The sequence below is a fragment of the Chionomys nivalis genome, chromosome 6 (genome assembly GCF_950005125.1).
Source record: "Chionomys nivalis chromosome 6, mChiNiv1.1, whole genome shotgun sequence".
Lineage (NCBI taxonomy): Eukaryota > Metazoa > Chordata > Mammalia > Rodentia > Cricetidae > Chionomys > Chionomys nivalis.
Genome location: NC_080091.1, coordinates 92,226,938 through 92,242,340, shown reverse-complemented (window position 1 = coordinate 92,242,340; position 15,403 = coordinate 92,226,938). Strand labels below are relative to the sequence as shown.

The 15,403-nt window shown below is 44.5% G+C and overlaps 1 protein-coding gene across 6 annotated transcripts in view; it reads right to left on the bottom strand.

Annotated features, from left to right (window-relative positions):
• Wdfy3 (WD repeat and FYVE domain containing 3) overlaps positions 1-15,403 on the bottom strand; it is a 242,464-nt gene that overhangs the window by 210,975 nt on the left and 16,086 nt on the right. For 5 of the 6 annotated variants that reach the window (XM_057772666.1, XM_057772670.1, XM_057772669.1 and 2 more), the window contains exon 2: positions 4,251-4,338. The exons of the other annotated variant lie outside the window; for it this stretch is intronic. The gene's annotated coding sequence lies outside the window, so the exon portion shown is untranslated. The remainder of the gene's footprint in view (positions 1-4,250; positions 4,339-15,403) is intronic. 6 annotated transcript variants of the gene reach the window in all.

Below are 15,403 nucleotides of genomic sequence, written 5' to 3'. Positions count from 1 at the left end.
AGAATAAATAGGAGGAGAAATCTAGGTTTGAGAGAAGGAAGATGAGAGAATGAGGAAGAGAGAAAGAGAGACATGCTGCAGACAAGAAGTCAGGCAGCTGCTGTCTGCCATCCAGATGTGAGAAACAATGAAAGTAAGATATACAGAAGAAAGGTAATAAGCCCCAAGACAAAAGGTAAAGAGAAACAGGTTAATTTAAGTTAAAAGAGCTAGCCAGAAACATGCCCAAGGTAGTCAGGGCATTCGAAACTAACAAGTCTATGCCATGATTTGGGAGATGGCTGGTGGCCTAAAAGAAAAGAACCTGATACAAATGTCTATCATCTTTAATACTGCATTCAAACACAAACAGTCAAAATGTTTCATGCCCATTTAGGGTCAAAAGGAAGAAGTGAGATGTTTTTCCTATAAGACCCATGCAGCTGCAGAGTGTTGGAGACAGCCAGCGACTCTGGCCCCATCACCACCCAAGCAGAAAATTAGACTGACAATAATGGAATCTATTTATTAGGAAGAATAAATGAAGAAATATATGATAAAGAACCCCAAGGAAACAGTAAATGCTACTTACTAATAATACTGTTTTTATTACCATTAGTTATTCACATGATGTAGGTGGATTTCAAATATAAATGTGACATTATCAAACTAAATTCTTTGAACAGGCTATTCTTCAGCAGGTGCAAGAAATGAAAAACATTGAAAAGCATAATCTAAGAAGCACAGGAGAGAAAGATAAGCCCACATAAAAACACAATCACTGATTTCTAGACAACCTAAGTGTGTGGGAAGACCTTCACAGTCAGGCTTAATGTGCTCTATTTTTTAATCCTCCCCCTCCCTGTGTGTGTGTTTGTGTGTGTGCACGCGCGCGCGTGTTACAGCATGCATGTGGAGGTCAGAGGGCAGCTCTGGGCATAGCACTGTGCCTTCCATCTTGTCTGAGACAGTTTCCTTGTTATTTGCTACTGTGTACCCCAGGCGCAGCTGCCATATCTGCTCTCTCCACTTCCTAATCTGCTGTGGCAACACTGCGATCACAGACACCGTTATGTCTGGATGAGACACAGGTCATCAGGTTTGTGCCAAAGCACTTCACCCCTGAGCCCTCCCCCAGCCCAGCATGAGGCATCCTTTCAAGTGGGATGGTTTGCTTTCTAAGAAACTTTGAGCAGTTTTCCTTCAAAGATATGTAAACATACACATGTGCATGCGCATGCGCACACACACACACCCCACAGCCCTCGTTCCTGAATATTCTATCCTCAAATATGGCAAAGCACAAGGCTTATCTACTGATGCTTTTGAACTAAGCCAAATCTTAACTCTGCTCTTTAAAGTTTAACTTTTATCAAAACTAGGGCAGAGAGGTATATTCATACATGTGAGGCTCTTAGAGGCAACTCTTGAACAAGTAATTGGATATCCTAATTTTTTATGTAAAAAACTAAAAATATTAGGTAAGAAAAAAATTTTTTTAAGGACTCTGTTCCTTTCTCTGTATGATTTGAAATCTGATTGTTCACATGGCCATCCATGCAGTCACAGGGTCCTGAACCTGGGCTTCTTAAGTGGAGTCTAGGCCAGTTTCTTCTGAGTTTCCTGCCTCAGTGCACGAAGAACAAAACAGCCTGAGAGTGTGTGTCCCAGAGATCACCTGCTTCCCGTCTTTCCTCTAGATCAGTTATACGGCCAAGCACTTTCGTTACTCTCATTTGTGTTTGTTCCGTCTTTCCTTTCTGACAGGTCCCCATGTAGCCCAGGCTGGCCCACACTGTCCCTTCACTGTGACCTCCAGGTGCTGAGATTACAAGTCTGTCAGTCACTCCTGAAGGAAAAAACAAAGCAACACAATGTGCCTGGACACACGTCTGATGTCTGATCCAATCAGGTCAAGGTGCTTAGGTGTGGGAGGCTTCCTCCCGAGCTCCTCCCTTCCCCTTACTTACACAGATCCACTTCCTCAAGGATCTGCTCCTCAGGAGGCCCCGAAGCAGCCAGACATCTAACAGCCACAGTAATCCATGCAGGAGTTTTTAGCAGAGATCTTGGTAGAACAGGTCACAGGGAAAATGACCAGCACACTCCCTGACAAGGCCATGGGGACATGGGCCTTCTGCTCCTTTCCCTAGACAGGCAGAGCCACACCTCTCGCTGCACCAGGCTGCCTCTGCGAGCGGTCATCACCTCTGACGCTTCTATTAAGAACCTGTAGCAGAGCCATCTTACTGATGAGAAAACAAGAGGCGCTCAGGAAATCTGCAGACAGTTGGCGGGAGCAGCGTGTCTGGGGCCTGGCAGGTTTTCACACAGACCACTTGGGTTTCTCTACAGGGGTTGTTGTTAATTAATTGCCCCTTTTGATGAGGACCAATGTATACTCTGTTCTCCAAATAAGCACCCACTAAGGATACTAAGGATTTAAAAATAGTTCTGTGAGGTGCAAATCTCAGGTATCGTTCAATAAGCCAAAAGTCTACAGAAAAGGTGAAAATTATACAAAGTTTCACAGCAAGAGATAAAGTGGTGATGAAATATTTCAACATTCTGAGACCTAAATTCTGTGCCTACTTAGTGACTTATCTGTTCGTCCATGGTGACGAACGCCAGACTCTGGGTCTTAGGCCTGCCAGGTCAGTGCTCTGCCCCGTGAAGACACAGCTCCTCCTCCTGGGTACTAACTTTTAACCAGCATATCTTACAATTAAGGAAAAATAGGCAGGAGTTACCAGGGTCAGGAACACGCGCATGTGTCCAGGGGACAGAGAAACCTGAGTGTGTACAGAAGACAGTGAAACACACCATGTGTAAAGAGTATGGGGAAAAGTGAGTGTGTACAGAGGACAGGGAAACACCTATATGATCAGAGGAGAGAAACTCACATGTGTCCAGAGAACAGACACTTCGCTGAGAGCTGGCAAGGAATTTCTGTGCTTAGGCCCCTGGGTCGCCATTGTGCAATCTGGCTGTGTTTCTGCCCTTGGGTCTGTGTCTCCTGGAAAACTCCCAAAAGCCTGATACCTTTCCCTTTTTAGTTAAGCTGGTTTCCGCTGAGGGATTTTCAAACAGCAGAGAAGATGGCCCAAGAGGCACCATCTCCACAGCGAAGAACATTCCTGAAGGACTGATAGCCCATGAAAAAATAAGCAATTCAAAGTCCCTCAGTTAAATGAAATGCTACAATTAAGGCAGTTGCAGAATCCTAGGACTCACAAGACCTACAATGTCATTTTCCACTCAGCTGTCACTCACAGTGGGGACAACACACCAATTAAAGAAGCCTGCACTCTGAAGTTACTACAGACATCCCAGTTCACTGCTGCTGACTCCAGTGCCAAAACAGTATACACCTCCTAAAAACCTTGCTTTCAGTATTGAATTTTGCTCTTTTCTGGGTCCAGTGATGGTGTAATAGTCTCTGATGCTGGACGGGGCAGAGAGGGGCAGCTTCCAATCAGTAGGGGTGGGGTGGGGGATGGTGTTCGGCAGTGTGTTATGCTGCTAGGCCATGACACTCCATGTGTATGGTAAGTGCACTAACAATCTAATATAATTTTACTTTATGATGTGTTAGTTCATCAAAACTCAGTATTTTCCAGGAAAGAGACAAAGGAAATGTTTCTAATACATGATTTTGTCATTTGCTGATGTGGGATTCCCCTCTGTATGCTGTGAATATGTTTTATTATCATTGGTTAATAAAGAAGCTTCTTTGGCCTACGGTAGGGCAGAATATAGCTATGCAGGAAAACTAACATGAATGCAGAGAGAAAGAAGACAGAGATAGGCAGACACCATGTAGCTGAAGAAGAAAGACACCAGAACCTTACCGGTAAGTTACAGCCTCATGGCGATACACAGATTAATAGAAATGGGTTAATTTAAGATCTAAGAGCTAAGTAGGAACACGTGTAAGCTGTTGGCCAAGCAGTGTTGTAATTAATACAGTTTCTGTGTGATTATTCCCATATGGGCGGCCAGAAGATGAACGACCAGTCTCCATTTACAATTTACAGGTACCAATACTAAAAATATTGATGAATAAAGACAGAATTACAGCTGAAGATAGTGAATTCCAACAGACCCAGTTTGGTATGAATGAAGAGAAAATGGCATTCCCAAGCTTACCCAGTTATCAGGGATGAAGCAGAATGGAAACCTCAGCGGGCGTTCGGAACCCCAGCCCAGGAGACTCAAGGATTCTGTCCTTGGCTCCTTTACCAACAGCCTAATGAAGTCCCCAAACTGACCTGATTCTGTGTGCTGGGCCGGCATGAACCTGTAGAGGCAGGAACAACAGGCACTTTCTTCCTGAAGAAGATGTCAAGAGTATCACACCTGTGAGAAAGAAAGAGACTCAGCTCATGTCCTGAAGACGAGTTGACCCAGGATCTTCTGCCACCTCTACCTGTCGCCTGCCGCCTCCCTTTAACACCCGAGAGCCCATCACTCAAGGCAGATAAACCCTGCTTTAAAACAACCCAGGAGAGGGGCCAGCAAGATGCCTCAGTGGGTAGAGGTGCTTGCCGGCAAGCCTGACAAAACCACACCTGAGTTTGATCCCTGGAACCCACACGGTGGATAGAGAAGCAGGATTCCTACAAGCTGCTCTCTGGACTCCAGAGGTCAGCAGGCACAGACGCACACACAAAAGGAGTAAACAAAATGTAAGCAGAAGCTTTTGAAAAAGAAATAGGGCTGATAGCTTTTCTTAAAATCCATGAAAAGCAGGTCACTTAAAGTATCCACGATAGGTCACCCAGTTTGGCTTCTTTACTTGGTGAAGAAACTGAGACCCAGAGAAGTTACATGAAGACAAACTGACAAAGCCATAGTGAGTGACGGGGTCAACCTAAAGCCAGAGCTACCAGCCCTTGGGGCTGGTATTCACTTGTCTCCCCTTCAGAGAAAACAAGCAAACAAACAAGCCAGTATCCCCTTAGGTATGTGTGTCCAGCATCAGGAGGTACATGCAGTGAAGAGCTAAACGGATTTGTATGAATTTAAAATCAGAAACCCATCCTCTCTCACAGGTAGCACTCCAGCCACGCCACACACAGATTATTTAAATTTTTCTCTTATTTGTGAGTCCCTATTTCAGCATGAGAATCCTAGTATCTGGATTTAGAGTCAGCATTCCATGCCTTCAAATGTGAGTAGCAACATTCTGCTTTCCTGTTCACTGCTAGTCTGGGTCATAAAACTTTGTTAATCTCACTATTCATAGTATAATAATTCAAACAAAATCAGTTAATCACTCAAGACCTATCCAAAGATAATCTAGCTGTGATAAGTATCTCACTTCTTGGCTGTTTCTTTTTACTATTGCTGATCGTTTTTATTTGTGTTTATTTATTTATTTATTTGTTGAGACTCTGTAGCCTAGGCTAGCCTTGAACTCCCAACTGCTGGGATTACAGGCAAATACCACCATGCCAACCAAGCTTGGCTGATATTTAATTAATTAGAAGGTAAAGTTGGAGAGAAAAATATTCTTCAAAAATTGGAAGCCATTTCTTAATGAGCTCAGTTCATTAATGACATCTTATCAGGTAAAGAGCCGATTTCTGCAAGATGGACTCTGACTTCAATAAACATGCACAGGCACACAGACGGAAACAAATAGATAATAAATGCTACTTTTCAAAATCCTTCATTGCATTTTCAACAACTTTAAGTTGCATGTTGTATCAGATGGTAGACACACAAACAAGCTCACTGAGGAAGAAACATTTAAACCAGCAACTTAGCGGCACCATTAGTAATTCAAATTGTAGTGAAGACACCTGTCCTAAATCCAACTTAACTGGGTCTTATGTAGCATAGGCTGACCTTGAACTCACTATGTAGTCAATCTTCCTGCACCCACCTTCCAAGTGCTAGGATTATAGACGTGAGCCACCACAGCTCATCATGGAATGCTGAAGATCCTATAAACGAATTCATAGAAATAACACCAAACAGTGCTTATCTTATAGGGCTTAATGTTCTCATTCAACATTACTTTCCAACATTCAGAATGCTAGACAAATGTTCTGCTAATGGAACTATAGTCCTATTTTACTTATATTTTAAATGTATTATTTGCTACTTACAATTATTTGTAAATGTTCACCTAAATTCAAAGCAAAATAATAACATGAACATTGCGAGGCTCATGACTCTGAATCTTATCAAATGAAAACTAAATATGTGCATTCTCCTTCATGTGTAAGCACACAGTTCAGAGATATAATATGTGAATTCTCCTTCATGTGTAGGACACAGTTCAGAAATATATGTGCATTCTCCTTCATGTGTAGGCACACAGTTGAGAGAAATCCTAACGCGTGGGTAAGGACCCTTCCTAGCACTGGCACTTCCCTAGCACACGTGTAGACAGCAAAACAGAACAAAAGAAAAATCTATTCTTTTTTTCCCCCGAGACAGGGTTTCTCTGTAGCTTTGGAGCCTGTCCTGAACTAGCTCTTGTAGACCACGCTGGCCTCGAACTCACAGAGATCCGCCTGCCTCTGCCTCCTGAGTGCTGGGATTAAAGGCGTGCACCACAACCACCTGGTGAAAAATCTATTCTTTTAATAAAAGAATTAGTAACCACTTTGGGGTTGGGTTACAAAGCACGGCATCATTCTAAAGTGCAAAGCAAACGAGCCATATCCGCAGACAACGGTACTTTGGAAAGTGAGGCCAGAACAAGAATTCAAGGCCATCCGCAGCTACATAGGAAGTTGGAGGTCTAGCAGGGGCTACACAAGAGCCTCTAGATACAGACAAACAAAAACAGAACATCTAGCAACTGTCTCCTAACTCAAGAACTAAACGTAGGTTACTTCTGTTACTCCACACCTCCAACTCCCGCCATCTATAAATGCACACATCTATTTTGCCTTCATCATTGTTTTAAGTATATTATATATTTATGTATCTTTCAACAAGATGGTATTTTAGTTTCTTTATAAATCTATAAAAATGACAAACAGCTCTTATATGTTTAACTTAATGCTTCTATTCAATATTGCATCTCCAAGACTCATCCATTCAATTTTCCTGATACTAAATTTATTCCCTACTATGTGCTTAGCAATTATGCTCTCATGAGCAATAATGGTTCATATTTAGCTATATCCTTTCACTTCCTTATAATTTTAGGATATAAAATGGTACTCACTGCAATCTTAATTTGCATCTTCTTGCTCCTTAATGATGCTGCATATTCTACCATACTCATTGGCTACCTCATGGCTTCTCTTTGGTGAAAGGCCTGTTCCTACCTTCTGCTCTCTTTCTTCCTGAGTTGTTTCCTTTTCTCTTACACGTGCTGATTATCTGGCTTTGCCAGTTCTGAGTGGCCAGGCCCAAGCAGGTATCAGATAAAGTAGAAGCAGGAAGCCAGACAACTGGAAGAGCCAGCTATATGTCAATGTTTTCCTGACTCCATACTTCTGAGTGGCATGCAGATAGATACAGTAAAGCTCAGATATAAAACACGATACAGTGGATGGAGCTTTCTAAGCTTGTATTTCAATATAAGTTCAGCCAAGAAAAAGCTCAGAAGATGTCAGTACATTCTACTTGTAGCCTACAACACAATTTCAAGGTGTCAAGTTTTAAACAGGCCACAATTTAGACAGCGTTTCCACCGTGGCCCTTACAGTTTATATATTCTTATATCCTGCTTTGTTTACCTCTGATTTAGAGTGAGTATGGTACAGTGTCAAAGGGTTGAGTATTTTTAAACGCACAAATGTTCATACATAAAAATCTGAATTTCAAAACTCAGTTATATAAATTAGAAGCAGTCGCCTGAACTCCAGATTTAGCTAAATGTTAGCTATGCCTAGATCTCAGCAAATCTAAGGGATTTAGAATCAAATAACTCTTTGTAGTTTATAGATCAATGGAAAAAAAACACTGTTTCTCAGTCTTAAGCGATTTTCAAAGGTCTCTGAGTTTAAACAAAGTGAACCATTAAATAATAACAAAATGCTCACTTTCAGAAAGAAACTTTTAATGAGCAATTGTATAGCCTCCTATGGCTCTTCTGGGACACCTGCCAGACACCATAATGAAAAGCACCAAGGAAACAAACAAAAGAGCACATGAAATCTGTAGCCCTCCACATGCTGACCTGATCCCAGAAGCCATGAGAAGAGGACCGCAGGAGCTGCCGGTACCACCCCCCACCCCCACCCAAACCCCCACCCCCTGCACTGTGCCAGCTTCATGGTCACACACAGGCTCTAAACCTCCGTCAGTACAGATGTCAGCCTGCTGCTAAGCACGGACATTGCTGGCTAAGTCCCACTTCTGTCTCCTCCCAAGAAAATAACTACTGGCAGACAGATAGATCTCCAATTACTAGAAGATAAACAACCCTTTCCCCTAATATCCCTGTAGGGACAGTCAGACATCACTTCTGCCTGCTAGGACCCTCCCATTCAAAGGGAGCACACTCCTATTAGATTTCTTCCCAGCACCGCACCACTGAAACTTAAAGGCAGCAGGTAACCTACATACCCTCCCTGAGCTACAGGCAGCACCAGCATCACCCCCCCACCCCCCCATCCCCCGCCAACCCTGGCCATGCTGACAGGTTCCTGTCCCTGCAGTTCACTCTCTTAGTCTGACCCCATTCTTGGTGACTCCCTTCCCACCTCCTTGACTGATCCCTCCTCTATCCCCACCTCTAAAAGCCTAGTTCCTAGCCCTCCCTACACTCCAGCAGCAGATATGATTGACAATTCCCAAAGTACAGTCAGAGTCTCTTCACTTACACAGTACCTGTGCTGGTCAATGTCAGTGTCATCTGTCTCGTCAGTTCCTGCTAAGGTTTAGGAGCTGACCCTCAGATCTCTACCCCAACTGTATTCCAGTCCTTTCTCAGGAAAGGATGATCAGACAGTGTAGAGCATACCTATCTCACGGCGGCGTCTCCTTGCCCTCAGTGAGAATCAACACTGTCATCCAAGAGTCAGTAAGACATGGCTGTGCTCTCACCCCCATTTCCCACCATGTCCTCACACCTCGTGGACCTGCACATCCTGCCCAAGGCCTTCGCACTGGCTGCTCTGTCTGTGAGCGCTCTCATGAGACATCGTTTCTGTGCAGCCGTCACGGGCAGTGTTCCCAAATCTGCCCTCGGATCCCCTCACTCCCTTCTCTCCAGCTAACTTCTCTTGTTTTCCCCAACTCTCCCTCCATCCCCCACACACAGAAAGTAAAATTCATGAGAACAGAAATTTGTTTTGTTTGGTATAACATCCTCAACACCTAGGAAAGGAGACAGGAAGCAATGGCAGACAGTTAACAAGCAAATGTACACCTATTAGGGCAATAAAAAGGCAAGAATGTATAAAACAAGAGCATTAAATAATCATGGGCTTTTTAAAATTTGAATGAATTGTTCTAAAAGTCCTTTAAAATATAAGATAGTGACAATCCTGAGGACAGCAGCTGATGAGCAGGTGTGATCGTAGTTACAAGAGAAAACGCGCCCCTAAACAGAGTCTCCGGGGCCACGAATGGCTTGTTTTCTACCAACTCCTGCCACGGCTGACAAGGGTGGTTTGCGGAGTTCAACACCAAAGCGGAGAGAAATACTGCAAAACGTTCATTCCAAACCCCGACTCCAGGCAGAGAAACAAGGGCTCTGTAAATGAGAACGCTCTGAAATAAAGGGCAGGTGTTTTTAATGTTTTAAATATTTTGCTTCGAAATAATTTCAAGCTTACAGAAGAGTTACAAACGCTGTATAAGAACACAAAAACCACAGTAAAGACAAGTTCACCTATCTCTAGCTACCCATCTTATTTCAATCTGTGTTCATCTGTTCTTCCCCAGCCCCCTCCCCAGGATAAATCACAGGTGCCACGAGCATCACAGCCCCGTGCTTCTCTGCGATTGTGCATTTTGCTAGGGGTACTTTCCTCTACAGACAAAACGGAGCCATCAACTCCAGCTAATCCGCGTCGTTACACCTTCATCTGCCTAGCCCTCGGTCTGTGTAGCCACATTTCTCAGCTGACCCAGTGACAGGTTCTACAGCACCTTCTCTCAACCTGGCAGCCAACGGAAGATCAAGCAGTGCACTGCTAGCCCACGCTTACATCATGGCCTCTAATGGGAACAGGGCTCCTTCCTCAGCCTTCATTTACAGGACTAACTTACTCATAAAACACGCCCTCTCCTCGTGCTGCTCCGTTTTCTAAAGTATAGCATTCCTGATTCAGGATTTGCCTGATGGTTCCTCCTAACAGGAGGTCATGGCACTTGGGCAGAGATGAGGATGTGTCCCTTTGGGGTGTCATAACTGCAGTCACATGGTGACCATCTGTTCCATACTGTTGCTGGGTCTTACCAATGTATAATCACTATTTTATTCCTTGCAACTAACAGTCTGTGGGGAAATGCTGCAAGACACTGAGAATATGGTCAGTGATTCTCTGGTTTTGTTTTGATCCTTGGCACCCCTAACCATTGCTAGCCATGCTAACTGGCTTCAAAGTGATGGCTTCCAGCTCCTGAGCTTGGATTCTTCTATAAGCAAGAGCCTCACCCCCATGTATTTGCTTATCAATCAGTTTATTATGGTATGGCTTCTTATTTTGTTAACTTAATGTTTATTTTAATTTTTATTTATCTGTATGTGCGTGTCCTTATGAGGGTATGTCATGTGTGTGGACACCTGTAGAGGTCATACGTCATGTATGTAGATACCTACAGAGGTTGTATGTCATGTGTGTGGATGTCTAGAGAGGTCAGAAGAGGGTGCCAGATCCCTGGAGCTGGGATTAGGAGCTGACCCATTCTCTAGTCCCACAGATTCTATTTTTAATGTTTCACAATTTATTCACATGTGAATATATACTGGTTTTAAAAATAATGGATTAAACTGGTGTCTTCAGCTCCAATCCTTCCCCCAAAGATTTATTCTTTCCTTCTCCTACCCCATATTTACACATCTCATCTTTCTCAAGGAAGCCGTTATTCCAACAACTTCAAAACTCAATCCTTGATGTACCTAAAATTGTCCCTAAACTATTTTGTTCACATAAGTGCAGAAAGTAAACATGACAGGAAGAGATGAGGATCTTTATGTCCCCGAACTCCACTCAAGATGAGGGTAAATGTTCACACACTGTGTTAATAAGTAACTTAGACTGATTTTCTAATGTGGACAAGTACTAATTTAAAATATAAATAGTTCACTTGTTTTAGCAATTCAGGATTTTTCCAACTTCCATTCTCATCTAAATGTGAAAAGTAACAGACTTGGGAAAACTTACGCTATATAAAAAGATGTAACTTTGAAGCGTCAGTCCCTTCCATAAACCCTTGACCCCATACCTCCCTTACCTTCGTTTGATAAATTCACACTGATGTATGATTTTGCTTCCCTTTTTCCTATATGAGCGGCAGCGCAATCTCTAAATATGCTGCTTGTTGATGCTCCTCAGTGTGAAGATCTTTCTAGACCATCTTACACGGTAGCAACAGCACAACAACAAAAGCCGAACAGCAAGAGATGTTTACTCTGCACGTCAAGAACTTAACAAAATATCGTTTAGTTTTATTTTTCACGTAAATGCTTCATGCCAACCAACTGCACCACGGGAGCTCGTTTGAGTTTTCAAGACAGGGTTTCTCTGTGGAGCCCTGGCTGTCCTGGAACTCGATCTGTAGACCAGGCTGGCCTCAAACTCTCAGAGATCCTCCTGCCTCCGCCTCCTGAGTGCTGGGATTAAAGGCATGCGCCACTATAATAGACTCCAAGCCATAATTTTTGTTTGCTTTTTGAGACAGGATTTCTCTGTGTAGTCTTGGATGTCCTAAAACTTACTCTGTAGAGCAGGCTGGCCTCGAACTCAGAACTCAGTAAATTGCCTGCCTCTGCCTGCCAAGTGCTGGGATTAAAGGTGTGTACCACCATCTCCCAAACTTTTAAAAATATTAGCAAATAAAAACTCACAATATATACTTAACAGTATAAATCAAAAGAAAATGAAGTCTCAAACAACATCAACAGCACAGAAATCCAACACGCAGCAGCCTGGGCTACAGAATGAGACCTTGCCTCCAAAAAACCAGCCAAACATTACCCACTGGATCCCCGATGTGATTGTTAGTCTGGGCATATCTATGAGACTCCACTCCGAGGGAAGCTGCAGGCATCAAGTCAAAAGAGAAGCTCCTTGCAGCGGAGACAACGGAGCTTAAAGGCAGGGCTGCCGGCAGCCACTAGAACCCACGTGACTGAATGGTTAGCCCAGAGGCCAGCTATGGAGTGGGGCGGTTTGGTGTCTGCCCTATGTGTTTAGGTTTTGCTCTGACCAGATGTTTGCTTGCTGTCCTCCCATGGCATCTCTTTTGAAATGTTTACTCTGTGCTGTCCTGCATTGCAAGTGTGTCACCCATCTGTTCATTTTCAATAGGGTCTCACAATGAAGAGATCAGAGCAGAGAGCTTCAGAAGAGGGTTCCTAACAGCACTGGAACTGGCAAAATCTGTGAGGACTTTAGGGGTGGACTGACAGCATTTTACACAGAGAGAGAAGGGAAACTTCCGTGGTCAGGCGGTAATGTCAGGATACAAAGTGTCCAATTCCGGTGTCAGATTGACAGGCAGCCGGGTTGGAAGGGTGAATCTCCACAGGTGTCTTGGCTGTGTTTAGAATCGCCATGAGAACACACCTCTAGGTGTGACCAAGAGGTTGTTTCCAGAAAGGTGTGACTGAGTCAGGGAGCGTCTTCCTGAATGTTGGTGGCACTGTGCCAGGGGCTGGGTGCCAGACCAAATCAAAAGGGGGAAAGGAGACGTTGGTACCCTAGTTCATCTCTCTGGCGGGAATGTACATGCAGCTCCCTCACACTCCTGGCGCCATGTCTCTGGCTTCACCAAAATTAACCTCCACTCTAAAAAGCACTTACATAACTGAGAAGTTCTAAGCTGGGAGAAAGCGTTTGTAGAACAAGTATAAAACTGGTATTCAACATATAGAACAAAATATCAACTCAGAAGAAAGCCAACAAGTGTGTAAGTGCACAGCAATTGTGGTGTGCACGTGGATGTCTGCAGGGACCGGAAGACAGCTATGGGTGTGTGCCTTGTCGGTTGTTTCTCTACCTATTTCATTCATTCATTCATTCATTCATTCATTCATTCATTCACTTATTTGAAAGCGATCTCCCACTGAACCTGGAGCTCACTGATGAAGACAAATGAGCTGCCCAGCCTGTCCAGGGGATCCGCCTGCCTTTGCCTATGCGATACTGGGGTCACTGCCCATGCAGCTGTGCCTGGTCTTTCACACAGGTGCTAGGGACCCAAACCAAGGCCCTCACCCTGGCACAACAGGCTCTTTACCAAGGGAGCCATCTCCAATTTTAAAAGGAACAAAAAGCCAACACATACAAAAACACAGAAAGGAAACACAGGCATGAACTAGGTAGGCTGCCTTCCCCGACTATTAAGGGGGAGCTGTCCCTTCACCCTGTGTCTGGGAAGACCAAAAAGAGGGGGTGGGGAGACTGGAGAACTGAGCTGGCCTGCTAGGAACATGGCCACCATAATCCAAAGGGTAGCAGAAAGCAAGCTGTTGTCTGCAGTGAACTGGTTTCATATCTGTGCAGATAGACACCTCGGGCTTCAGCCACTGTTTCCTTCCTGGTTGCTGGAGTAGCAAGGACCTCTTCTCCATCATGCTGACACAAGTAGGCACAGTTTCAGCTCTAAAATACCAACCAATAATCACAGAGACCTGGAATGCCCAGTGCCCCTGTTTGCACGATGGCTCGGCCTCTAGCTATGGCACCTCAACTTGCATCTGGGTTTTCTTACACAGGAAAAGCTGCACCCAACTCGTGCGCTTGGATCAGGTGCTCTGGTGCACATTACTGAGACAGAGGCTGCCAGGACACCCAGGCCAGCCTGGGACAGACAGCAGAACCTTGCTACAAATAACCACGAATCAAACAAACAAGACACGCTGACACATCTCTCTTTTTGGATGTAAGCAGAAACAGAAGCAGGAAAAAAATGGGGTTACCAAAGAGATGTTCTAACCATTTCTAGGAAGGGTGTGTAGCTTTTGATTTCTGCTTCATGGGAATGACCCTAAATGTACAAAGAAAGAACCTCAAGGCAATTGCCCTACATCACATCTCTGTATTCTGACTCTGGGAGGGACCAATACCTGACCTGAACAGGGCTCATCTGATCTAGGCTTTTGAGCAAAGCAACCTTAATAGGAGGGGACTCAAAAACAGTATGTCTAAAGCCTGCTCTCAGCCTAGCGTGAAGGCACAGGCCTATAATCACAGGCCTGGGAGGCTGAGGCAGGAGGATAATAACTCCAATGCCAGGCTGGACCTCAGAGTGAGACTGTCTCAACAATAAATAAATAAGTAACTCCTGTTAATGAGGCCCTAGAGCAGCTCTCGCTCCTGCTGCTTACGCTCCATGTGTTTGTCACCAAATTTCCCACGTGGTCCCTTTCTCTTCCAAGTCCAACCAACTGTCATGCCAACGCAGCTTGTGCTGGGCCGTAAATGAAAGCCTGGAAGCTCACACTTACCACGGAGTGCCCTACCAACCATGCCTACTGTGGAATCTCACACTTACCACGAGGTACCCTAACAAACATGCCTTCCCCTTGCTTCCTGTCACTCCAAACTGCAGGTTTGCCTCCTGCAGTGACACAAGGACCTGGGGCTAAAGTGCTTTCTCACATCCGCCTGTTCTGCAAGGAAGCACATTCCCGCGGAGCAGAGCTCACTTCTGTCTGCACACCAGTTCCCCTGGAAGACGGCACTGGGAAGCAGCAGCAGATCTCAGCGGTTCTCGGCGCTCTCGTGATGTCACAAAGTGCCAACAGGGCAGACTGATGGCTACTCATTAACCCTGGAAAGGCATTTTACATGAAAGAATGTCAAACTAACCCTGTTTCTACCCCACCCCCATGGCATGCTCCCCAGGATGGACAACCAGGGTTTCTAGAACTTTCTGTTATAGTCATCCTTTCCTCGTTCACCACCTTAGCCCTATCTCAGCTAAGTTATGATAAATAAACTTTTGTTTCTATGTTTTTGGCAGTCCCTAGCCTGGTCCCTGTCTAGATACTTCCTAAGACCAGACCTACTTTCAAACACCACTCCCAATCCCAAGGAATAGTAGCAAGTCACTATCCAGAGCCCAGGGCCCACAGAGAGAGAGCTAGCTAAAGGCCATCCATACAGATCCTGTACACAGCAATGCTTCTGCTCATGTATGAGGGATCCACACGTTCCTATCATAGAACCTATGTGTGTCGTCACCTGAATTCTCAAGAACAAGAAGCTGGGTGGGGTGATCTCAGGTGTTCTGCCTCTGGCATGGCCTCCAAAAAATCCCTTGAGCCATTGCTCGG